Source organism: Vulpes lagopus, chromosome 1, assembly GCF_018345385.1.
Source record: "Vulpes lagopus strain Blue_001 chromosome 1, ASM1834538v1, whole genome shotgun sequence".
NCBI classification, from domain to species: Eukaryota; Metazoa; Chordata; class Mammalia; order Carnivora; family Canidae; genus Vulpes; species Vulpes lagopus.
In genome coordinates, this window is record NC_054824.1 from 163717947 (window position 1) to 163745602 (window position 27656).

The window sequence follows — 27656 nt, forward strand, 5'->3', positions numbered from 1 at the left end:
TAACCGTTTAGTGTATCAAATCTCTTTCTATCCTCTTTTGATTTTAATAAGCCTTCATTTTTCCCTCTCTCCTGAACAGCTACCCATGACTAAGAAGATTTAACTTTCTTTCCATACATATAGGGATGCCTTGTACATATTTGCATATGGATAGAAAAGGTAGGACTATAAATTGATGAGTATGTGTGTGTGCGTGTGCTTACACGTACGTGGGAGGGTATGAAGCATATCTCTTCAGGATAATGCAGGGTATCAGCACCTGCATTATCCAATAAGAGTCGACCCAAAATTAGCCTCCAGTCTTCCCTAAGAGGCTTAAACCTCTCTCCAGTGATACCCTAACTCATTAGAGTATTTTGGGATGTCTTAAAAATATCACTTTCTAGGCCTCATAGCAAAATACTTTCCACTCATTGGTTCATTTGCTCATTGTTTCATCCAACATCTATTGGTCACTTATGTCAAGCAGAAAGGCAGAGCCTGCATATGCAAAATTTAAAAATGCTCACCATTGGACTTCTTTCTTATTCATCATACTTGGTTCTGACTTTTAATCTAAACGTGCATTATTCCCTCAAAGGACAAATATTTGCCACCATTAATTATATTTACAAAAACGTGCTTCAGGTTTTGGAGGCACTTCCGAAAATATTTTTGGGTCATTGTCACATCCCTGGAATAAAACAGTGTACCCAAGGGACCTCTTTGATGAGCAACATACTTTTTTAGGAGATTTAAGTTCCAGTATATTTAGCAAACTATTGTTGCTATTTTTTAAACCCTATTTCATGTCTTTAAATACCCATTTACATCATTGGTTTTCATGCTTTTTTGTGTGTGTTCCCACCCTATGGAATGAACTTCACAGGCTTAAGTGTCCTTACATGTGTGCAAGACTGACTCCAACAGATCACAAAGCAACACTCACCCTTCCAAAGAGGGCTGGTCTCTAATAGTTTCCTTAAAAAAAAACAAAACAAAACAAAACAAAACAAAACAAAAAAACGCTACTATAACCCAATAACTCAGTTCATGGTCCATGTAAGGCCCTCTATTTGACACTGTCATTTTATTATTTTTTAATCACATGTGTTTAAACCTTCTCCTAAACACAATGTAATAGAATTATAGCATTCTAGCCAGCAGGTACCACTTTTTTGTTGTTGTTTTTTAACTAGGCGCCACAACCAGTGTGGAGCCCAGGACAGGGCTTGAACTCACAACCCTGAGATTAAGACCTGAGCTGGGAGACCACCTGGGTGGCTCAGTCTGTTAAGTTTGACTTTGGCTCTGGTCATGTTCTCAGGGTCCTAGGATCAAGCCCCGCATAGGGCTCCCTGCTCAGTAGGGAGCCTGCTTCTCATTCTCCTTCTACCACTCCCCGCACTGGTGCACATGAGCCCTCTCTCTCTCTCTTGCAAATGAATAAATAAAATCTTAAAAAAAAAAAAAGATCTGAGTGGAGATCAGGATTTGGAAGCTTAACCAACTGAGATGCCCCCCTGCAGGTACTACTTTTAACAACAGCTTTATTCCATGTGTTTTTATTTATTTTTATTTTTACGTTTTTGCTGCTCTGTTTTAACACTGTTATTGATTTTGAAGTGGAAACAATGTTGTCAATGCACCTTGAGGACTTTTTTCTTTCTGCTTTTCACCTGTTTCTGTACTATATTTATTTCTGGGCTGATGGTATTTTCTCATTTAAGGACTTACAAGCTCTATCAGTTCTAATTGTGATTCTTTTATTATGCTAGGCATCAAACTAATTCACTTCTCTCTTGTTTTTTACCCTTTGACTCCATTCACCCATTTTAAACAATGTTGTTGCTCTTTTGTAGTCCGAATCTTATGCCCCTGAGCTCAGAAGCAGCCTAGGACAGACAGGCTTGTGTTGGGCAAAGCACATGCCCAGGGCCCTCTCTTTCTTCCCTGAGTCTTTCTTCCTGTTTCCTGTCCACTCCTACCTCAGAGCACTTAGTCCTCCTGGGTTGTTTCTTACTTTATCTTGGTTTGATTCCTGGTCCTGCCATTCACTGACTGTGTGACTCACTCCTCTGGACTGAAGTCTTCTTAACCATAAGATTGAGAAAAATGTAGGATCTCCCAGTGGGCAGAGTGAAATCAAACCAGCACCAATGTCTGTGAGAAAGAGGGAATCAGCTCTTCAAAAGCAGCTGGCCAAGAGCCAAACCAACCTAGGGATGCCAAGGGACAAAGCAGAAGTCATTGACCAGCCATGGAATATGGTATGCCAAAAGCCAAATGGAAAAAAAAATGTTTGGAATCCAAATCTTGGATGAGTAGCGAAGATGGCCTATAGGTAGCATTGTCGTTAACAGATAGGCTAAGAGCAAAAAACCAGGCAGATGGCATTTTGCTGATTTGTTGTTTCTTTTAAGAGGGTTTGGTGTGTACCCCCCCTCGCGGGGCTGTTGCCTCAAAGCATTTGTAAAGAATAATGATACCTTCCTCACTGGGTTATTTTAAGATTTTGATGACACACTGAGTATGAAAGTGCTTTGAACACTGTAAAGTGCTCTACAAATGCTAATTTCTCTATTTACCCCTTTTCATGACTGTTCAAAGCTGGCAATTTATATTGGGATAAGAGAAACAAATGTATGGTCCGAAGTAGAAGGCTGCTAATGTTGAAGGAAATGCACATTTTAATAGATTGCTTTCTGCTGGCCCTCTTGTTTTCAGCCCTAGTTATACATTAGAATCACCGGATACATTTGAAAAACTTAGTGCCCGGGCCCTAGACCCAGAGATACTGCACTGATTATGCTGGGGAGGGCCCCAGGTATCGGCTTGGTGTAAAAGATGATTCTAATGTGGTCAGAACTGAGAACCACTGCCAGAAGAGAAAACTCATATGTTAGCATTTAGGCGAGCATCTAAATGATGACTGGACACCTATTCTTCCTGAGTCTGGTCAACCCTATATGTATACCTGTAGATGCTGGAGACGCTGCATTAATCTCTTCAATCAAAATATAGTCATTGGGCAGCTGTTCTCTGGCCTTCATATCCTGGGAATTCAAAGGTAAATCAGACAAAGTTCCCATTCTTAAGCTATTTGTGTCTGGTGTAAGTAGTTACAATTTTGTGTGTTAAGTTCTATAATAGGGTAGGGCGAATATAGGTATAAGACTACAGATTATACAAAACATCAAGAAGGCTTTTTGGCAAATGTAAAATGTAATATGAATGATGGAAAATGTACAGTTTTGCCAGGGAGAGAACAGCAGTGATAGCTGACATCCATTGGACAATTAGCATAAATAGGCACTGCTCTGAACACTTTACCCTGTAACTCCTCTAATCATTCCAATGACAAACTTAGGAGGGTACTACCAGCCCCATCTTATTGTAGGGAGATAGCTCTCCAAATGCAGTGCCTCCAGAGGCAATGGCATTGTCACTAGGGACCTTGTTACAAATGCAAGTTCTCAGCTCCCCACTCCCCAGACCTGCTGACTCGGAAGGAGCCTGTGTTTTAGTAAGCCCTTTGGATGATTCTGATTCTCATATATCTAAAGCACAGGTAGATTAATTAAGTAACCTGCTCAAAGTCACTCAGAGACCAATTGGCAGAGGAGGATTCAGACCTAGGCAGTCTAGCTCAAAGCACCCTCTCTTAACTCTTGTGCTGAGAAGAAAGCAGAATCTTCACCCAATTCATATGGTGAAGTCCAATGTGACTGTATGTGGAGATGGGATCCTTAGGAGCTAATTAAGATTAAATGAAATCATAAGAGTGGAGCCTCTATACTGTAGAGCTGTGTCCTTAAAAGAAGAGAAAGAGGAAAGAGACAAAGCTATCTCTCTCTCTCTCCCTACCCCTCCCCCCACATGTGGTGACACAGCAAGAACTTGGCCATCTGTAAGTCAGGAAGGGAGTTCTCAATAGAACACAACTAACTATGCTGGTACCCTGATCTCAGACTTCCAGTCTCCCAAAGTGGGCAAAAATAAATTTCTGTTGTTTAACCCATCCACTCTGTGACATTTTGTTAAAGTGTACCTAGCTAACTAATGCCTACCCTCATCCAGGAAGAGAGCAGAGCATATGCAGGGGAACAGAGACAGAAGAAAGTATGGAATATGCCTGAAGCATAGATGAATAGGATGGGGGAATATGGTGTTGGATGATGGGCACACAATGGAGTGTGAGATGTGACAAAAACTAAAGCTACAAGGATTGAAGTTGGATCCCAAAGGCCCTTTCGACAAGGGAAAGGTGTTAGGAAATCTCGTGCAAGCAGTGAGAAGGCACTGAAAGATATTGAACAGATCAGATTTGCATGTTAGAATGGTCACTATTAGGGGAGAAAAGGATGGATATGGATATGGATATGGATATGGATATGGATATGGATATGGATATGGATATGGTGATGGGGGGCAGGTAGATTGATGAGTTAGGAAACTATTGCTTGTTTCCAGTTCGAAGCAAAGGAAACATGAACTTAGGTCGTGGATATTTGGGTCTAAAGTCTAAATATAAGATGCACTGAGATTAAGATGTCTGTAGAAAATTTACATAAGAAAATGGATATGGAAATATACAAATGTATGTGTATATATATATACAACATATAAACAGACTTGCATATAGATTTATATGAGCATGGATGGGAGAAGTTTGTTGAAGATGTGCACTAAGATGTTAACGTTTCTTATTCAGAGCAGTGGAACTGGAGAAGGTAGAGTGAATGTCTTCTTCAGACCTCTGTATTATTTTCCTTGTTGCAGACAGCATGCAATGACTTTAATCTTTTAACAAACCCAATAATGATCATACATGCATGTATTGCATGCACGTGCATGCATATATGCAGGTCTGGAGCTCAGATTTGTAAATTTGGGTGGCATGGCTGTATGGGTAACAGGGAAAAGTGTGGAAGTCTGGGAACCTTGGTAATGAGGAAAAGAAGTCCTCCAAGAATGGCAGGCTGGAGCCTCCTGTGTTCAGAGGGCAAGGGAAGTGTAAGAGCATGAGGGACTAGCCTCAAAAGGACACTGGATAGCCCCTGATCTGAAGAAGCAGATCCTTCATCCCTCTTTGTACCCTAGTCCTTCCTGACATGTAGTAGGTGCTCAGCCATCCAACAGCTGGAGAACGAAAGGATATGTTTTAGCAAGAAGAATGACCTCCATCCATGGCACACGCTGCTAGAAAAGTCAAGTTAGCCCTTCAAGGATCCCTTTAAATTTGGCAGTTAGGAGATTATAAGAGTCAAGAGAAAGATGAATTTTATTTTCTTCTCTCTGTCATTTATCTGACGTTGCCCATCCTAATCCTAAAAACACAGATTCTTGTAGATAACACAATCACACACCATACACACAAGCTTCACATAGACATAGATGTTTTATTCTATTTTCATCCCTGAAAATATCACCCTTAGATATTTTCCTCATCGCAAGATGGGTATGGAGGGTCAGGTAAGCATATGTAAAGATCTTCCACCATTATACCTTATTGCTTCCAAATGGTTGAAGTTATAAACTTTTAAACTGGGCAGCATGATAATTTCCTTACAGACAGCAGCTGGAGGCCAAACTTGCAGAAAATCAGTGATCTATTTGCAGCAGGGTGGTGGTTTGGATTTCCAACATTGGCCACATGTACTGGAGCAGTTTTTGTTTGACTTTTTAAGGGCAACTTTGCACAGCATGAGCCCAGCTTGCTCTGGAGAAGGAGGAGGATTATCTGATAATTTTGATCATCAGCTCCTTCTGAGGCCCAAATCACAGAGACAAGAGGAACCTGGAGGGCCACCAACCCTCCCCCCAAATGTCCCAGGCAGACTGGAATTGATGGTTATTTTAAGGACTCATTTTTACTTACTCATAGCATCTGATCTGGATTTCCCTTTGTCTCCAAGTGGACCTCATGTTCCAGCTGAAGCATTTTCCTCTCATCTTTCCTCAGTGAAGATACAAAAAAAGGACAGCATATTCACGGTAAAAAGGTGCTTCTTAGCATTCTAATTCTTAAAATTGTATTTAAGTTGAGTGATTTGGGATTCAGGCATATCCCAGAATTGTTTTGTTGATGATGATGTATGAAAGCAGGGCAGGAAAGAGACTGAAGGGTGTCTTCTTTAAAAATAAAATGCGCATGGGCAGCCGGGGTGGCTCAGTGGTTTAGTGCCGCCTTCAGTCCTGGGTGTGATCCTGAGTCTCAGGATCGAGTCCCACGTCGACCTCCCTGCATGGAGCCTGTTTCTCCCTCTGCCTCTCTCTCCCTGTCTCTAATGAACAAATAAATAAAATCTTAAAAAAAAATGTGCTGAATTCTAGGAGATGGTCAACTTGTCCATTGGCCGCCAGCCAATGCCTCAGCAGATGCTCTACTTGTGATATGCAGAGAGAATTTGACTATTGTTCACCATCTCCATAGCCACCTCCCTAGTCCGAGGCACCCTCATCTTTTACGTGGTCTGTTGTCTGACTTCTGACCTGACCCAGTCTCTTCTCCACCCTTGGCATTCCAGATAGATTCTTGTGTCAACAGAGCAGCCTGAGCAAACCTACTACAGCATAACGTTGCACTCAAGTAAAGCTCATACCCCATAGGATCTTACAGAATCTGGTTGCCTGCTACCTACCTGACCCCACTTTTTCCTACCCCCTCACTCCCTCATGACTCCGCTGCCATGCCAGCCTCTTTGCCATTCCTCTAGTTGACAAAGCAAGCTCCTGCCTACACACACTCCTCCCTCAGCCTAGTGTGCTTTTATCCTCCAAATGCCCTCTTAATGTAACCATCTCACTCAAATGTACCTATTACTTGAATACTTGATATAAAACAGCACCCCCCACACACTATTGCTCTCTATTCCCTCTGCTTGCTATATTCTTCTTCATGGAACTACTACCACCTGATATATTATATATTTAATTATTGATATGTTTGCTGTCTGTGCTCTATCCCACTAGAATGTAAATTAAAGAAATAGTTGACTAGTGCTTAGCATGTAGAAATTAGTCAATATTTTATGGAATAAATGTAAGGTATAAAAATAGGATTTATTGTGACTCATACTTTATGAAACAGGTGCTGAATTGAATTTGGGCATTCAAGAGTTATAGAAGCTTAAACTTATGATGGAATATCTATGCCCTAAATTAATTCTCCTAACTTGTCCTTAATTTTTTTAGGATGGGCTTGAATAAGAGTCTTCTGGCAATTTCAGCTTCCTCAACTGTATCACGAAGGACTATTTCTTGAATAAAAGAGGTTTCTTTAGTTTTCTCTTGAGACCCTACCACTCATCCTTGCTTGTTATAGAAAGCCAGAGATTTTGCATTGTACCTCTTGGCAGCCCATATATAATTAACACATAGCCTTACATATAGTTGGTTGCCGTTAAAAATACTTTGCTTGAAGAGTAAAAGTTGTTGAATATTTGGCTGATGGTTTTTCCTGAATCCTAAGCTTATAAACTTTCATTTAACTTGGATCCATTGAGGTGAAGTGAGATTATATTAGAGCACTGGCTCTAATCGTAATGCACTGGGGTGAAGTGGGAATAAGAGCCATATCCATGTCACTTTTTATTCATTCATTCATTCATTCATTCATTCATTCATTCATTCAAGGAACATTTTAAACATTAGGTAATATGTTAAGTATTGGGATTAAAATGAGAATTATTGAGAAAATGAGAAGCCTGGGATCCCTGGGTGGCGCAGCGGTTTAGCGCCTGCCTTTGGCTCAGGGCACGATCCTGGAGACCCGGGATCGAATCCCACGTCAGGCTCCCGGTGCATGGAGCCTGCTTCTCCCTCTGCCCTGTGTCTCTGCCTCTCTCTCTCTCTCTCTGTGTGACTATCATAAATAAAAAAAAAAAAATTTAAATTTAGAGAAAATGAGAAGCCAAAACAAGTGATAATTCAACCTTCATGGAACTTACAGACTAGGAAGAGAGACATGCTTTGATCAAATAATGATCCAAACAAATATATAAAATTATAGTTGGCAAGTTGTATGGGTAAAACAGAGACAGTGTTACAGGTGGCTAAAATCAAGAATTTGACCCTAACACGGAGATTCAAGGAAAGCTTCCTTAAAGAGGTGGGTTGAGTAAGAGATAGATGCCCTCAAGAACATTTGCTCCCACAGAGGCAACATTAGAAGCAAATGCCCTGTGGTTGAAGGGTATTAGACTCATCCAACGTCTACACAGCTGGTACACAGAGCAGGTGGGAGAAACCAGATCATTCATGTAAAGAGTGATGGGAAGCCCTTGAATGATTGATGTGTTTGGGAGTTGATAATACAGAGGTCTATTCATTTTTTATAGCTGCATAACAGATTAGCACAAATCTAGTGACTTAAACCAACTCACATCAATTATCTCACAGTTCCCATGATTCAGGAATCCACAGCTTAGCTAGATCCTTTGCTCAGGGCCCCACTTGGCTGCAGTAGCCTGTTGGCCAGGCTACATTGTCACTGGAAGCTCAATTAAGAAAGAAACCACTTTTAAGAACCTGCAGCTTGTGGAAGAATACATTTCCTTACAGTTAATGGTCTGAGGGCCCCAGCTTTGTTCTGGCTGGAGGTTGGCCTCAGGTCCTGGAGGCTGACCACAGGCCACTGCCACATGGCCCTTCTGCATAGGTAGTTCACAGACTGGCCATTCATTTCCTCAAGGCCAGCAGAAGACTCTCTCCGGTCGGCTAAAACGAAGTCTTCCATAATATAATGTAATCATGACAGTGACAGTGACATCCCATCACTTGCTGCATTCTGTTGGTTAGAAGCAAGCTACAGGTTCTTTCTGCACTCAAGAGGAGAGAATTACACAAGGCTCTGACTCACTGGGGGCCAATTTGGGGTGTGTCACCACAGGAAGGAAAAGAGATGACATGTTCAGATCTGATGCATTATGCAGAATGCACTGAAAGTCCAGATGAGAAATGATAGTTTAGATTAAGGTGGTGGCAGGGAGGACAAAGACTTATGATTAACTTTGAGCATATTTTAGAAGTCAAATTGATAGAATTAGTGATAGGTTATACTTTAGGGACAAGAAAAAGGAAGATATCAAAATTACTAGTTTTCTATTGAATAAGTAGATTGGTGGCACTTAACACTGTCTACTCATTAAAATCCTTTGAAGGGACTTTAAAAAAAATACTCACTCCAGGGCCTGACCCCATGTTTTTAAAACAGAACCTATGCGGGGTTCAGGTGTTGGTATTTTTTAAAAGGCTTTCCAGGTGATTCCAATATCCAGCCAAGACTGAGAACCCCAAGAAGAGATGGATTATTTTGCCCTTCACTTTGGTAAGCAACCATTTAAGAACATGAGGCTGATTCTGGACTTACTGACTTGAGAAAGTTTGAAACATCAGCTAAAATACTCAGGTTGTAAAAACAAATCATATGAGCTCACGAGGGAAGACTGGGCTTGAGGCATGAATTTCTTATCTATGGGCAGCTGCCTTGTGTAGCCGTGAATGTGGGTGAGGCCACCCAGGGTACAGCATATAGCAAAAAGGGGTAAAGGCCTGGAACTGAGCTTTGAGAAATTCCACATTTAATGACTTGGTATAGGAGTATGGATCTGCAAGGAGTGGCTACAGAAAAGCATTAAAAAAAACCCAGAAAAACAGAAAGGGTGTGTGCACTAGGAAGCCAAGAGAAGAGAGTGTTTATGAAAGAAGCATTAGTGGTGTCAAATGAACTTATGGAAGTGGGCTGGGAGTCACTCAAATACTCGACTCTCCAATAAAAGATGCTAGAAAACTCTAGTTACTTTTAATTGAACCCCTGAACTAGCAACCACAAACTTCTTCTCCTTTTTTTCTCACTACAGAGGTAATGAATGTAAAATATAGGAAATTTAGGAAAAACAGATTAGCCAAAAGAAAGGAATCTTTACCCCATAAACCTACCAACTATATAGATAGATAGATAGATAGATAGATAGATAGATAGAGATCTATCTATCTATATATAGTAGAAGTCTTTTTTTTTTTCAATATTTTATTTATGAGAGATACACACAGAAAGAGGCAGGCTCCATGCAGGGAGCCTGATGTGGGACTCGATCCCGGGACTTCAGGATCATGCCCTGGGGCTGAAGGCAGATGCTCAACCACTGAGCCACCCAGGCGTCCCTATAGTAGAAGTCTTTTTAAGGATATACATATTGTTTTTAATAGAACAATAACTTGTATGCTATTTTATATCCTATATTTGTAATATAGCCTAACCAGTTTTCTGTATCATTAAATATTCTTATATAGCATACTTTTAAATGATTGCATTAGCCTGAATTATATGGATATACCATAATTTGCTCAAACAATCTGTTTTACATCATTTAGATGTTTTGAACTTTCCTCTGTTATAAGGATCACATTTTAACATGTAAAACCCAATTGGGAATGTGATGGGTCAGTAAAAACACTCAGAACTTGTGAATCAATTGAGGAATAAGACACATGTAAAGATGAGCTTCATTTTTTGAAAGAGATGAAGATGTGACCTAGATCTGGAACTAAATTGGGCGTAGATACACAGGCCCTCCCATCACTACCCCTCCAAGCTGACTGCTGGGCCACAGAAGCAGAGCCTGCTGTGCTGGGTTTATTGGATGACAGAAAGCAGGCGAATGCATATCTGCTGCGTGCAGACAGCTGGCAAAAACAAAGAACTCTAAAACTAACAGGGCCAGACTAGCTTTGTTTTTCTCTCAAAGTCACAGTGCAAAGAGTTCTTGGTGAGGAGAGAGAACCCAGCCTCTTCTCTGGGTGAAGTCTTCCCCGTATGTGGTAGGTAGCCAGCCTTCAAGATGGCCTTCAATGATTCTTGGGTAGTCCCCTCCTCAGAGTATCAGGTCTACATAAGCAATAAATACAGTGGAAATCGTGGTATGTGGCTTCCATGGCTCGGTCATGAAAGTCATTATTGCTTCTGCTTTGCTGTCTTTGGGAGCACTCACTGTTCCATGTTGTGAGGATACTCACGCTGTCCTTTGCAGAGGTCCATGTGAAGAGGAGTGGAGACCTCCTTCTGAGAGCCAGCACCCACCTCCCAGCCTTGAGAGTGAACCAACTTAGACATGGTTCTTCTATCCCCACATCTTCAGATGCCTGGAGCCCTAGCCAACATAATGACTGCCACCTCCTAAGAAACCCAGAGCCAGAACCATCCAAATTCCTGACCCACAGAAATTGTGTGAGATAGTAATTTTTATTATTTTCAGCCACTAAGATTTGTTACACAGTAATAGGTAACTAAAATACCTTGGAAACATAAATAGCTCTCAGTTTTTCTCTCCCATGTTGTCAATCAGTAAACATCCTTGTAGCTGAAGCTTTGTGTACAACTCCAAAATAATTGTCCAGATATAGACTTGCTAGATCAAAGGAAATGCAGAATTCCAATGTTATATGGTTAAATCTTAAGTGTGTTATTTTAGACATCATGACGTTGGTCTTAGAGTGTGTGTTCATGCCATCACTTCTCTTGCCCCCTTCACACACTTGTCTGGAGCTCTCTGTCTGTTTCCCACTCTGTATACAGGTTGGAATAGGAGTAAGGACAGTAGAATGAGAGGAGTCCTCAAAGGTCAGTAGGTAGCATGATGGGTCCTAGGGCATGTGCTGACTTTTGGAGGATCATCTTTGTAAACATATCAGAAAGGCACGTGCTTATGGATGGATGCTCAACATGGCTCTGTTGATAAATGAGACTATGTACTGGCAGAAGTATTTGCTGCATTGGATGGAAACGCATTGATACATGGAAATGGAAAGATTCCTAGAAAGAAGAAAAAGGCCACATGTGGAGCCCACGAAAGTGATGAATGGAGAGGAGGCAAAGGAGACAAGAATAAAACAAAGAGCTCCAAAGCAAGAGATGATACATATGGCATCAGAGTCAGAGGAAGCCATACCGACTGCAGGAGAGGGAGAATTCGGTTAATGATCCCACCCATAGCAAGCTGCTCGTGTTTATGGGCAGGAAGCTATCAAGTTCCAACAGCTGCAGCATCATGCGTTTCAAAGGCCTAATTTTAGAATGCTCCTGACAATGCCCCAGGAGTTGCTAGATCTGAATTAAAAACTCCAGGTCCCTTCCTCCACCACCACCACCCCCCTTTTCTAAATCAAGGGTTATTGATTTACTAATGGCCTTTGTATCCTGCTGAAAACAACCCTACAGGAGAAGAAGGATGTTACTGAGAGCCAGAGGGCTAACAGCTTGGAAAAATCAAGATCGCAGGTGGGCAGGTAGACGGAAGGCAGGCCCAGAGAAAACTCAGAGCCTAAGACAAAGGGAGGGTAGAAATGTGGGATGCAAAGAGGCTTCCAAGGGGGAAGAAGAGCTGCTGAAGATAAATGTTGCCCTGGGAGCTGGATACATCAGGGTGGGCAGGTAGAAATCCTGTGTGGATAATGGGTCCCTCGGGTCTTTGTTAGAACCATAGTCTTGTCAAGAGAGTGGGGTTCAGTGAAGGGTCTCGGGGCTGGGCGGCAAAAACCTGCCTAGATTCTAATCACAGGTCATCGTTAACTGGCTACATAAGCCTCAACCTTGTAACCACACTCTGGACTCCAGTTCTTCCTCTATGAAACAGGGGCCTTTCTACAAGTCTAGAATTCCAGGTGTCAGCTGCTGACATGGTGGCCATCTTCCCGGCCATCTTCCAGTTTTTTTGATCACCATCATTGCAGGTTTTTTTGGTTGGTTTCTTTCCCTGAGAACCAAGGGAGAACAGGCCTGTGCTGAATGGGTGGAGGACCATATGAGCGTGGCGGGGGTGGACCAGGAAGCTGCCTTTAGAGGGGAAGCAGCAAAAGCAAGAGAAAGGGGTCCCTGGGTGGCTCATTGGTTGAGCATCTGTCTTCGGCTCAAGTTGTGATCCAGGGGTCCTGGGATCGAGTCCCACATTGGGCTCCCCACATGGAGCCTGCTTTTCCCTCTGCCTGTGTCTCTGCTTCTCTCTCATGAATAAGTAAATAAAATCTTTAAAAAAAAAAAAAAAAGCAAGAGAAGGCAGACACATAGAAGCAAAGGGAGGGAGAAGAGAGCCGAGAGAGTCTGGAAGTGACCAAAGGTGTGAAGAAGCCAGAGTGTGATGAAGGAAAATTGGGTTGTGAAGGGTAGAACCAAGTGGCTACAACCTGGCTCTGGATCCAGACAACCTGCCCCGGCCATATAACATGCTGGGACCTGGACAAACTACTTAATCTCTTTAGCTCCTCATTTCTTCATCCATAAACATAAAATAAGAGTAGAACACAATGCTCACAGTGAGACACTGTATGTGAAGCAGTGAGAACGTTGGCTGGACCCGTGACTACTCCGTGAGTGTTAGCTACGGGTACTGGGACGTCCCTCCGGTCTGGAGAGTAGTCAGTTGCTGTGGGTTTTGCAGAAGCCAAACTTGGGGATGTTCATGGAATGGGGGGTGGGGCTATGTGAGGGTAGTTTCCAGAACGATGTTGAGAGGTTTATTTTAGGGGACAGAGGAGAATCGCTTTGTGTCTATGAATGAACCAAAACTGGACAATGGGAAAATAAGTATTTTAAGCAGTATGCTTACCGTTCCCTCCATGACTGTTGTGGAGGCAGTTGCAACCTGCTAACTCTTGATAACAGCCCTCCGGAGCAAGAGCTCCCAAGGTCCTATGACTATAAACCGTGTGCACTATTCTGCAGCCCCTCTTCCCTGAAATCCCCTATTTGGATCACGGCCTCAAATGTTGTAAGCCTGTCAGGCCACCTCAGGGTGTGTTGATGGTGCTGCGTCACCAACAAGGTGACCTCATTGTCATCGTGGAGGTTAAGAGAAAATGGAGGACCTGGCAGGGCCTCAGACATGATGGCACAGGTTGCGTTGTGCTCCACCACGCAGGAAGCCATGCCCTTGGACGACATGGTGCTACTTGGTGTTTGCAGGGACAATCTGAACCATGGCATGCAGTCGCCCCTAGACGGGAGGGGAGGGTTCTGAGTTGGGATGAGAAAAAACAAAGCACAGGAACTGAGAGCATCTTTAATTGAAACTTCAGGAGACAACAAGCCCAGAGAGCATCTGGGTGATTGCTGCCCAGGTCGTTCCATGGCAGCTGCGATGTCAGGAGGGCAGTTTTAGCCTTAAGCCAGAGAGCCCCGTCCTGTGGAACCACCAGTGCCAGTTCCAGAATCTGCCTGCAGCCCCCCCCTCCCCCCAAGCCTGGGGCAGCCTGGCCAAGGCCCGAACAGGCAGGAGGCGCGAGCATTGGCAAAATGTCAAGGATGGCGGGGCAGGCAGAGAGCTGGAGGAGCCTGAAGGAGCGATGTTTTATGAATGAGTGTGATGAATTGTTTCTGTTTGTTTCCACTACACCCCAGCTCCTCCTCACACAAGTGGGGCAACCAAGTGAGAGCAGCTGAGATGGTTGGAAATGGAAGGATTATCTGACCACCTGTTGGAACTGGTGGCTGAAGCTCTCTGGCCAGAATGGCTGACTTGAGTCTTGCCCAGTCATATAGATGATGGGAAAAAGAGAGAACAGGACTCCTCGTATTTTAAATTATTTTCTAATTAGAAAAAGGTTTTTTTTTTCCTGATTACAAAATAATGCATTGTTTTGTAGAAAATTTAGAAATACATAAAATCATAACAAAGAGATGAAAATGGATCCTGATTGCAGCACTTGGCAACAATTACCAATCTAAATTTACTTGCAACACTTTTCTCTCAGGAGAGCACAGCTTTGCAGATACTTTCTAATTCATTTTTCAGGGCAGGTGTGTGAGGGTTGGTGTGAAGAGACTAGTGCATCTTTTTATTATTATTTTTTTTAAGATAGATTTATTTATTTATTTATTTATTTATTTATTTATTTATTTATGAGAGAGAGTGAGCGAGAGAGAGAGAGAGAGAGAGAGAGGCAGAGACACAGGCAGAGGGAGAAGCAGGCTCCATGCACCGGGAGCCCGACGTGGGATTCGATCCCGGGTCTCCAGGATCGTGCCCCAGGCCAAAGGCAGGCGCCAAACTGCTGCGCCACCCAGGGATCCCTAGTTTTAATTAATTTAAATTTCAAAACTTATTTCGTATCAGAAAAAAATTAAATATACTTAGAATATGCTGGATATGTGATTTCTTTTTCCAACTGCAGATTATTTCAAATCTAAACAAAGAATCAAGTATTTCTTTCTTTTTTTTTTAAAAAAAGATTTTATTTATTTATTCATGAAAGACACAGAGAGAGAGAGAGAGAGAGAGAGAGAGGGAGGGTGAGAGAGGCAGAGACACAGGCGGAGGGAGAAGCAGGCTCCATCCCATGCAGGGAGTCTGACGTGGGACTCAGTCCTGGGTTTCCAGGACCACACCTGTGGGGAAGGCGGCGCTAAACCTCTGAGTTTTGAACTCAGGCTGCCCCGAATCAAGTATTTCTGATGAAAAATTAGACTTTGACATGTGCTATAAATGTAAATATACCCTAGATTTCAGACTCAGTGTGAAAAAACATAAGCTATCTTGGTAATAATTTTCTTAAATTACATGTTCAAATGACAAAATGTTGTGTTTTTGTTTTATTTTTTAAGTTAAGGTGTAGTTGCTGTACTAATATAAGTTAGTCTCAGGTGTGTGACGTAGTGATTTGACAATTATACACATTATGAAATGCTTATAATGAAAAGTATAGTTACTACCTGTCACCATACAAAGTTATTTCAAATGACAATATCTTGGATTTGGTAGGTTAAATAAAATATATTATTAAAATTGATTTTTCTACTTCATTTTACCTTTTTAATGTAGCTGATAATAAATTTATAGTATCTGTGTAGTTTGCATTATATTTTTATTGGACAATGCTGGATACAGCCACATGTTGGCAAGTCTCTGGTTGTATCTTCTAAGATGTGAAGAATCAGGGTCTGTCTGTCTTAACAGGGATCTGTCCCTACCTTACATATCTCTCTTTAATTCAATGGACAAACATTTTTGAATCATGGATTGGTAAATAGCACAGGTGTCAGAATTAGAACAATCGTGGTTTCAATGTTGGCTGCATGAGCTGTGTGATCATGTATAAATTTCTTTTACTTTTTTCCTTTTCCCTTTGTACAAGGAAATAATTTCAATCTCATAAAAAAGTCATACAGGAATACAAAGAACTCCCATATGCCCTTTATCCAGAGACCCCATTGAAGTTTCATAACTGACCCAAGAATGTCTTTTATAACAAAAGATCCAAACCCGGATTGCACATTGCTTAGAGTTGCCATGTCTTTCTTCAGTGCCCTTCAAACTAGAACAATTAGGTCCTCAGTCATTCTCTGGCCTTTGTGACCTTAACATTTTTGAAGATTACAGGTTCATTATTTTGTAGGATATCTCTCAATTTAGGTTGTGTGATATTTCCTCAAGTTGAATTCAAGTTAGGATTTTTTTGCCTGAAGTATGAGAGAAGTGATGTGATCTCACATGATTTTTCATCTAACCTCTGGTGACATGAACTTGGATCACTAGGATAAGATGGTGGCTGTCAGGTTTGTCCACTGTAAAGTTATTTTCCTCCCTGTGTAATTAATAATTATTTCAAGGAAGATATTGTGAGACTGTGAAGTATTCTCCTTTGATGAAAAATGGGTTATTTCACAGTTTAGCACTGATTTGTTTCTCAGTTGAACGAATTATCACTCGATAATTTCTAAATGATAATTTTCTAATTCCATCATTTTTTCCCTGCATTTATTAGTTGGCATTTTATTCAGGAAAAAGCTTCACCCCCCCCCCAATATTGGTGTATGTGTGTGTGTAAATAGTGTAGCCTCATAGACTATTTACTCAAAGAAATATAATCCATTATTACCAATATTTATTCTGATGTTCATTGTCCCATAATTGATGAGAGGAACCTTTCTCAAGCTGGCTCTATGTTCTTTTAACATTTATCCATCCTTCTTTAGAGACATATACATTTTTATATTAATCCAGTGGTTTGCTGGAGCTGGATTACATTGCTTGTAGGAACCATTGCAAATTTTTCAGGAATTGTATGTCATTAAGGTCAAGTTGGTAGCCTGGAATAGGCATGTTGTGAATATTTACACCATGGAAACTGGCAAATGCTAGTTTGACTGTTAAAAATTTGCCAGGACACGAATGTTTCTATCATAAAAAGAGGTTCCAACTTCATGTTACACCTTAACAGCCATATGCCGTAATCATCCATTTCTCCAAGAATCCCTGATTCCTTTTGGTGGAGAACAGGACTTAGAAACCAAGATCTTAAAGTGAGATGAGCCCTACTGGACATACTTGCAGTAGACAGAACTGGGAGAGATGGCTTGTGTGTATGTATATGTGTCATACACAAGGGAATGTATTAGTGTGTTTATGTGTGTGTTTGTGTGTGTATATATGCATATATACACTTCAATTTTAAATAAGCATTTTATTTTGGAATAATTTTAGATTTATAGAAAAGTTAGAGCACAGGCTTCCTGTGTATCCTTCACCCAGCTTCCCCTAATTTTAATATCTTGTAACAATAGTACATTTGTCAAAATTAAGAAATTAACATAGGAGCAACACTGTTAATTAAACCACAAACTTTATTCAGATTACATCAGTTTTTCTTTCTTTCTTTCTTTTTTTAAAAAGATTTTATTTATTTATTCATGAGAGACACAGAGAGACAGAGACACAGGCAGAGGGAGAAGCAGGCTCCATGCAGGGAGCCCGACATGGGACTTGATCCTGGGACCCCAAGATCACGCCCTGGGCCAAATGCAAGTGTCAAACTGCTGAGTCACCCAGGGATCCCCTACATCAGTTTTTCTACTAATATCCTTTTTTCTATTCCAGAATCCAATCTAGAGTATCATATTATATTTAGTACACACACATTCTTTTATATCTATCAAACATGTATCTCCCTATCTGTTCATCTGTCAACTGCTCCATTTCTGTGTCTCTCTGTCCTTCTATTTCTCTATGTATATTAGGAAAAATGAGTTCATACTTCTAATCTTAAGGCCACACCAGAGGGTTTATTATAGCTTTTGTTCTTTCCATGTTTATAATTTCCCTCTTTGACCATGAGAAATTTAGCTCCTGTTCTCCTCAATATATTTACTTATTGGCTAAATCTCTCTGTATGTAACCAATTTCCTGTCTCCAATGGGCTGCTGTCCCACTCAACCACCTACCTTACGTGGATTCAGATGCTTCCTAGTTCACCCACCTGCACAGGCCTGCCTATCGGTTTTTTGATTGAACTGGAACTGGAAGGAAGGAAGGAAGGAAGGAAGGAAGGAAGGAAGGAAGGAAGGAAGGGAGGGAGGAAGGAAGGAAGGAAGGAAGGAAGGAAGGAAGGAAGGAAGGAAGTTGTACAAGTTTCTAAATCTCCTAGAATCTCATTTTCTTTATATTAGTTGGTCCTGGATTAGTAATACTTACTTTGTTGATAGAAAAGTGCTTAGCACAGTGCTCAGGAGGAAATAAGCAATCAGTAATAGGATTTTTAACTGTTGTTATTGTTCTTGTCAAGGACCAATTAAGCATGAACAGGAGGCCCAGACAGAGGGATTGTGAGGATAAGTAATTTTGGTCTTCGCCACCATAGCATATGTTGGCAAACTAGATATGCATGAAAAACTTCCCTGAAAAAGCTGGTTTTCCATTATTCAGAGGTACTTTACAAGTCTGGGGTCATTAGAATTTGTTGGTATAAGTCAGAGCTTCTCAACCTCAGCACTAGTGACATTTGGGGTCCAGGGATTATTTGTTGGGGGGAGCTGTCTTGTGCATTATAGGATGCTTAACAGCCACCTGACCTTATGCAGTAAAGAAGGCACCCCTCTCCAAGTGGTTTCAACCAAATATTCCTCTAGAAATTAAAAAAGGTCTCATGGGGGCAGAATCACACACACACACACACACACACACACACACACACACACTGGAGACTCACCCGAATAAATGGTTGACTCTGTCTTTTTCTTTTTTTTTTGTATATTTTTTTATTGGAGTTCGATTTGCCAACATATAGCATAACACCCAGTGCTCATCCCATCAAGTGCCCCCCTCAGTGCCTGTCACCCAATCACCCCAACCCCCCACCCACCTCCCCTTCCACCACTCCTTGTTCATTTCCCAGAGTTGGAGTCTCTCATGTTCTGGGTTGACTCTGTCTTAACTGTGTTCTGTTACCATGTTTGAGGAATGAAACATTTGATTTAAGTTTTAAAAATTTTTAAGAGTTCCTCTGTACTATTTTTCCAAAGCTTTGGACTGAAAAATCAATGCTATAATTCAAAATTAGGCTGAAAATAATCTTAGCTTTGAATCAGAAGCTGTGAAATCAAACCTCAGTTATCACTGAAATGTGGACACCTGCAAATCCTAGTCAGCACAGAATCTTCCTATGTGGCTTTGGCTAATAAGGCTTGCCATAAGAATTATTAGAAGGATTTACACTCACCTTTCTTTCAGAGAAATCCGAGCATTACCTTCTAGCCTTTCCACCATCCCCTTCATGCATTTTATATTCTAGCTAAATGTTCTTTGTCCAATAAACATTAGTTGGATGAATGAGTAGCTATTTATTAGCTTTCCTAAAAGGAAGGAAGTGGGAAAACTTATTACCACATCTTACAAAGGGTTTAATTTGTCAAAAATAGTTTAGGGTAGTCAGTGGCAGTGTGAGCCAGAATGAGGTCTGAATGGAGATTTTTAGAGAATTACTGTAGCTCTTCCCTTGGAAGCTCTTGAAACCTTTTTGCACAGGACCCAGACAGTGCCTAGAATGCTGCAAGCTACCTAACTCTACAGCTCCACTTTGCAATAGAGAAAGAACCTGGTGTTAAAGAATTGGAGAGGAACACAAATAAACAGATAAATTGAGTTGGCAACAAACTGGCAATTGCATAAATTCAAAATAATCCACTCAAGCAAAACCTTCTCTTGTCCGGACAACACTGAAGTTGCCCTGAATTCAAAGCACCTTTGGTTGTTCTACCACCTCCTAGAGTGGGGTCCTGGCACTCTGGGCAGAGCTATGTGGGCTCTGCATAATGCCCAGGATTGCATGGCAATGAGGCTTCTCAGCCGGAGACTCTATGAGAGTGCTCAGGAACCTGTTTCAGGATGAACACCAATTCTGGTAATCTGCTGTTAGTCATTTAAGATATTGCTGATACACAAGCAACCAGTAGAAATGAATGTAAGGGAAGGGAAGTCATTTGGCTCAAGAACTGAGGAGAGGACTCGCGGTGATGGATAAGCTTGTTTTCCATCAGGTCTTTCTAATCCATGCTTTTAGAAATGATTTTTCAGGGCCCAGCAGTCCCAAGGGTGCCTAGTGGATCTGGAAACCTTGGGTTGGCTCTTGCCACCACTCCATACATACCACAACCAACACAGCAACCTTACTGATCGTACCCACTTTGTCACCTCATTCCATCCTCCCCCATCTGCCCACCAGTACCAGTCAAAAGCCCATGGCGGGCGGGAAACGTTGCCTTCATCAAAAAGCAAACCAAAAAGCCCACTTAGGGATGGGTTTCTTGGACTGTGCTACAAAAAGGGATAATGATTCTTTCTCAGTGTACTTATTGACATTCATTGAGCAGCATATAGTTTATTTTAGCTGGAGTTTGTGATGTAGCATCTATATTTAATTCCACAAGCTGTCGGGCAACTCATATATTTACAAACACCATCCCGGAAACAATGTGTTTGCTGGGCACAGCTGCATCTGTAACATCTCAGGAGCTCTGTGCTGTTTGGCACAGCTCAGGGCATTATCATTTTACATTCTGGTCTGTGCCAAGGCCCAAATAGGGCAGAGCTTGGGCCAAAAGTTCAGATTCAGTGACAGGCCTGGCAGAAAGCCAAGAGCAAGAGTAACACTGAGGACCCAGGGTCAGAATGGAGGAGAGCTGCTCATCAGCCCACCTCAGTTGAGCCTACTGCACAGTGGTGAGCAATTTCTGTGTCATTGGCTTTGGTTTATGTTGGCTTCTCAAGCCTGAAAGAAATCCTGAAACTGTCCTGTGTGTATAGAGAGGCTGGCTCTGCTGGGAAGTGAGCTGGGGCTTGAGCAGCAGAAGCTAGGCTGGTGGGAAGGAGGCAGGGACAGAGAAGATTTCCTCCCTGGGGGATGGAACTAGTTCTCTTCTAGGGGTTGAAGTGAATGACTCAGTAGCTGGACCCCAGAAAGGTGGCTGGGCATACCCAGAGGTACCCCAAATCACCAATTGGTGTGATTTTGGTAGCAGGAGGACCAGCCTTTGGCCAACACACATAAGGAGGAACCCAGAAAGAGCTTGGCAGGGCGGGGGGGGGGGGGGGCGGGCAGTTCAGAATTAGGCAAAACAGTAGGCAATTCCTGGAGGTCTGTCTCCTACAACAGCAAGTAGGGGAGCTGGGGGGTGGTGGTGTAGGAGCTAGGAAGGGCATAGGCGCCTTATACCTGTGATGCACAGACAAAGATTGGGTAGAGAGGAGGGGATGGGGAGTAGGCACAGACCCAGTTGGTTGGGGGGTCTGAGGGAAGAGCATGGTAACTCAGGGACATGCAGGAAACTAGCAACTGTAGGTTGTCCGTCTGGGCCCAGGTTGGGGCACATGTCTGAACTTATGATTTTTAAGACTTTACAAGTGAAATCTAACTGCCTTCTCATAAAGCTATGCTGAAAGGTCATCTGAACGGGAGCCACAGAGCTTCCCCCAAAGCAGAAGACTTGAATGTCTTTAAGCCAGGAAAATGATTTCTGGCGAGTCTTACTTTTAAACTCTAAGATTTTAGACTTTTTTGTCAGTCTATCACAATTTCTTAAATGAGAACGACCTAGAAGCATCTAGGATAACTACAGCTCCTTTATCAGAGTGAAGTCTATGGATCTTAGGTGTTAGGTCATTTTGACCATACTAAGGACTTTCTCAGAAGAATATCATTGGCTTCTCCATTCTCGAGTTCTCCCGTGTGTAAAATGATAGCATTAGCTTCACAAGGTTTTATGAGAACTAAATTAGTCAATGAACAGAAAGTAGTTGTTTTTTTTTTTTTTGTTTTTTTTTTTAAGGTTTTATTTATTGCACAGCCCAGGTGGCTCAGCAGTTTAGCGCCACCTTCAGCCCAGGTTGTGATCCTGTCTCATGAGACACAGAGAAGCAGAGACACAGGCAGAAGGAGAAGCAGGTTCTTTGCAGTGAGCCCGATGTGGGACTTGACCCCAGAACCCCGGGATCACCACCTGAGCCAAAGGCAGACACTCAACCACTGAGCCACCCAGGTGCCTATAAAAGTGTTTAGACCACTGTTTGGCACAGAGTGATCAATATCTACACAATAATTGTGAGGATGATGATGATGATAATGATGATGATGATGATGATGATGATGATGATAGCTCTAGAACTCGTGGGTTCCACGAGTATAGTACTCAAGAGTACTTGACTTCCAAAAATTTTAACTTATCACTGACATATGTGAAATAGACAGAATAGGCTCTAGGCTTAGTGTTGGGAGACCAGGCTCATGTTCTGATTTTCTTCAAATCATCAGTGTGACTTTGAATAACTCACCACACCTCTGTGGCCCTATATTTTCTCGTTTGTTGTCCATTATGAAAGGGATTCCATCACTGGCTTGCACTGGAGAGTTGTATCAAAATTTCTTTGAGGGATTTGCAAAATATTTCAATATATACCCCAACCTAGGACATCAATTATTTTCCTCTTTTCCTCTCTCTTTGTCTCTCTACACCCTCATTCCCACCAAGACACATATACCACACATACTCCAGGCTGCCAAGAACCACTGGGTAATTTCCAGGTAATTTCCAGGATCTCATCCTTGTCCACCCAGTTCCATGACATGATGGGTTGGAAGTTGATCAGGGAATAAAAGACACTAGGAAGGAAAAGTAACCAAGTTAACAACACAGAGCCTAGATTTGAAAAGTTGCGTGGAGAAAATGAGTCTAAAAGATGTGATGGACAAACATAGACTCATGGAGAGGAAAGGAAGGCAGATATGTAGAGAGTGGTGGGGGTCACAGCCAGAGAATAAAGAGCCAGGTGACAGAGGCCACAGAGACAGGCCAAAGGACTGCCCCCTCCCATGGTCATTAACTATCAAGGGCCTGGGGAGGAGGAAAAGGAAATATATATATATATATATATATATATATATATATATATATATATAGAGTAGATTATCTATATAACAGATGAGGAAGCTGAGGCAGGAGAGTGGGAGCCAGCACGAGAAGCCAGGCATTCTGACTCCATAATCTATGCTTGTAGCCCCTCCATGATGGGGCGGCAGTCGGGGGTCTCAGCGAGTAGTAGAGGAGGGCAGATTTGTGCTCAGGGCCACAAGGAGCTTCTGTCCTTTCATCAAGAATGGGTATAATGGCAATGGCCTTGAGGAAGGCTAATCTGCATGGAGATTGGGTTTTACAGGCTTTGGAATGGGCCACTTTTCACATAGAGGTTTTGATTGCTCAGCAGTGCCTTTTTCCCCTTTTCTGGAGAACCCCCATGACTTCCAGGGGAGCTCTGGGGCAGAGGAACCTCCCTGGTCTACACACTGTGACCTGGGCTCTATCACATGAAACTGTGGGCAAGTCTGCCGGTCAGCTTGCTTCTCCAAGAAAAGTGCCAAGGACATCTGCCAGGCAAGTCTGAAGCCTCTGCAACTGACAAATGAGTCTGTCCTTGATAAGTGAAGGGCTGGCTATTTTACAGCAGAAACCTGTAAATTTGGAGCTCTGAGGGGATGGATCCCACAAGGTCTAGTGCCATTAAAGTAGTGTAGGTGCATGTGTATGCGTGTGCACATGTGTGTATGTATGTGTATCATTTTCAACTCAATTCAGGATCCCCAAGTTCTGCAGAGTTGGTTCCTCCTCCAAGAGAGCAAGTGCTGGGTCTGTTCATCAGACTTCGTGCTATTCCTTTTACCTAGTACATTCCTTGTGCATAGGAATTGCTTCATAGCCAACCAGTGGACAGAAGCAGGTGAGGGTGAGGCCAGCTGAGTTATGGGTCTTGGAGTCAGAATGTCTGAGTTCCCTTTTGCTTCCCTGTGGAGTGACCTCCAGCCAGGCCCTTCCCCTCTCTTAACCTCAGCCCTTGGAGGTCTCAAATGAATGTGAGAGCATTTAGGAAATAGCCATTATAATTAACGTTTACCTTTGCACAAATAACCATTAATCTTGCTCACCTGATCTTACGCCGGGCGGCTCTCCATATGCCTCACCTATTTTAGGTCTTTTCCTGACCAGCAGTTGGGAAATGCAGCAAAGGCAGCTGGCCCGGGGCTGGGCCAGTTCTGGGGGGGAACCCAAAGCTTCTAGCATGGAGTCTGGAGAGGACATGCCAGTTGGGGGGTGCCACCTGCCTGGGCTCACGTGGGGAGTGGTGGCCAGGACTGCTCTCAGGAGTACAACCAGGAGCACAGGATCAGGGTTAGTCTCTGTGGAGGCCAGCACATCATCCCAACAAGAGGGGAGAATGCAAGGCAATGATGGGAAGTGACAGTGTGGGGGGGTGGGGGCACCCACCTTCCCCTGGAGGCATCCCCACCTCGAACGTCCTGTCATTCTTCTTGTCTGTCCTCCCTTTCCAGTCAAAGGGGAGGTTTCATGCCAAGAGGCTGGGGAGGACAAGAACAAATAACACTTTCTGTGAGGTTTTTACCGTAGACACCCTCAGATTTATTCAAGAAAACAGCTCCTCAATAGAATTGGCCAATTAACCACTCAAATGGCTTGAAAATTTATTTAATGTCACTGCCTAATCATTTTATTAAATGTCACTGCTCCAACGGGCAAGAATTTCAGCTTTCTACCTCACTTCTCATGTGTGCTATCCTCCCTTTCTGAAGCAAGGTTTCCTCCCAAAGAGAACTAAAATCTTAATGCCTCTCCCCTTATATGTGTGCCCCTTATGTTTGCAGAGAATTATGGGATTTCAGCATTGGGCAGGACCCTAGGGATCATCTTACCTCTTAATATCATTTCACTGATGACCAAAAGGAGGCTCCCAGAGGGAAGTGACTTGCTCCCAAGGGCAACCAACCTGTAAGTGGCAAAGCCTATGTAGTTTTATAGCTGCAAATCACACAAGTGATGCAGTGAGGTGTAAATACTACAGGATCTGGAGTAGGTGGACCTGGATCTGCCACCAAAACACATGATTTACTTTTGCAGTTCATGGATCCATTCCTGGCCTCAGTGTTTTCATCTGTTAAAACAGGAACATAAAATCTGGAAGATGAAGTTCAAGTGTTAAATTTTGTCATCTGTGCTTCATGAGCAGTAACCATCATAGCAGTAACCAAATATTAACTGATAACACGCTGGCACTTATTAGCAATACCTGTTAACAACATTAGTGATTTTGTTAATTATAATAATAATTTCCCATCTCTTTCTCCTTCTCTTCTGGCTTCTAACAATAGCTTAGCTTGACCGTACCCTCAATTCCTCTAATAGGTGACCTCTCCTCTAAATGATTTTTTTTTAAGATTTTATTTATTTATTCATGAGAGATGCAGAGAGAGAGAGAGCCAGTGACATAGGCAGAGGGAGAAGCTGGCTCCCTGCAGGGAGCCTGATGCAGAACTCGATCCCAGGACCCGGGATCACAACCTGAGCCAAAGGCAGATGCTCAACCACCGAGCCACCCGGGTGTCCCTAAATGATTTTCAAAGAGGAAACTCTGCTTCAATCTCACTCGCCAAGGTTTAGCAATGTAAGTGACAGATGCCCCACATCCTAACTGCTCTGCATATTGACACACTCAGCATATATGGAGATTGAGTCCTCTGGGAGGACACAACACAGCCCCCACGAGTCCTCAGCTGGGTGACAGTCTCAGAGTGGCGGAGCTATGATTCTCATAAGCTCTCCCACCTTGAAGGCTGCAATGACTACTTCTCAAGTGACTTCGTCTGTACTTGGTTTTTCTCTATTGGCAAAACTGTAATCCATTTCATTCACGGCTCAATGAACCTATTTTACTTGTGCCTTTTGTCCAAAGCTAATTTATTATTTGTGTAGGTGTAAAACTCTGTCTTAACTATAGTGTAAGTAAATGGAATTATTTGGCTTTCACAAGTAAATTTATAATTTTTTCCTCAAGGAGCTAGCTCAGTCATGACTTTAATACACTCACATGTAACACAGAGGTTTACTTGTAGATACGTCAGCTTCAGCAAGACAGTCCTTGGACACACCACAGGGAAGGTACGAATTGTTTTAACCTGCTGATTATTAGCCATACCACCAGAAGCCATGAGAATATATAGATAAAATTTGCTGTACATTTGCTGTTACCAAATTTCTAGTGCTATTATTTACAGGAATAATTACATAAACAGGAAATGGCCCAAAGCTGTTCCCCTTAGAGCCTGATTTTTGCCCAACTGTCAATGCAGCAATTATTGTATCTTTTATTTTTAAGGTGAAGGAACACATTCTAGAGGCGTTTTTTTTTTTTTTAAAGAAAGTTTTGAAACCAGTTTAAAACTGCTTTTCCTTAAAAGAGATTTTTTTTTTTAAGTCAAAACGTCTTCAGATCCTGAGGAAGAGCAATGCAGCGGAAACCATCTGATTCCAAGGCCAAGTGTATCAGAGAGCAGTCAGCACTGAATTCAGGCGTTCTTGCTGCACTCAGCAGACTTGGCTCGGCAATCAAAACCATTTGATTGTAAAGCTGATACTCCTATAACCAGGCAGGTTCCAGCACATTGTGAGCTCTGAAAAAGCATAATTATAAACAAAGAATGACAAGAAGCACACATTGACTTAAAATATCTCATTTTTTTCAAAGAGCGCACAGCTTTTCACACCTGTCCTTAGAAAACTCTTGATTGGTAGGTGTGCTAGCATAGGGCACAAGTTCAGGGGCCGGGCCAAGGCCATGGGTTGTCACTGGCTCACCGTGATCCCTCTATAGAATGAACGGGATTGCTTCATTCCGTATATCTGAGGATTGACTACGTATGAGGGCTGGAATACAAACATCTCACCTCTGACCTGGAGGGATCTGTAATCTAGACAGGGCAGTGTGGAGGTGAGCACATCACTCCTCATTGGCAAACTGCCATGCCATCTTTTTCACATGCTGAGAACAACAGCTAGTCTTCCTCAGGGAGTGTGGAAACCCTTCACCAGATCAGGCTGTGTGCAGAATGCGAGAGGGATATCACCATCTTTTACGTTGTCTGTATTATTTTTCTGTTGCTGTGGAATGGATTACCACAAACTTCGTGGCAGCAAACAATACAAATTTCCAATCTTGTGGTTTCTGTAGGTTGGGAATCTGGGTATGGGTTAGCTGGGTTCTCTGCTCAAGGTCTCACCAGACTGAAATCAAGGTGTCAGTCAGGGAGGCAGTTCTTACCTGGGGCTCAACGGTATCTTCCAGGCTCATGTGGCTGTTCGCAGAATTTGTTTTCTTTAAGCTTGTCTCTCTACACTTGACTTTCTTTTTGGCGGGGGTGGGGGTGGGGGGGGGTAGGGTGTCTCATTCTCCTGATTAGGTCAGGCCCACCAAGGATATTTTTTCCTTTTAAAGAACTTGGAGTTAACTGATCAGTAACCTGATCCTGGGAGTAGTATCCCACCATATTCACAGGTCTTGCCCACACTCCAA

General features: G+C 42.5%; 1 protein-coding gene across 2 annotated transcripts in view; it reads left to right on the forward strand.

Moving 5' to 3' along the window:
• BRINP2 (BMP/retinoic acid inducible neural specific 2) overlaps positions 1 to 27656 on the forward strand; it is a 108593-nt gene that overhangs the window by 26649 nt on the left and 54288 nt on the right. Inside the window, exon 1 of one of the 2 annotated variants that reach the window (XM_041751019.1) lies at positions 5918 to 5984. The exons of the other annotated variant lie outside the window; for it this stretch is intronic. The gene's annotated coding sequence lies outside the window, so the exon portion shown is untranslated. Of the gene's footprint in view, positions 1 to 5917; positions 5985 to 27656 lie in introns of those variants that run through there. 2 annotated transcript variants of the gene reach the window in all.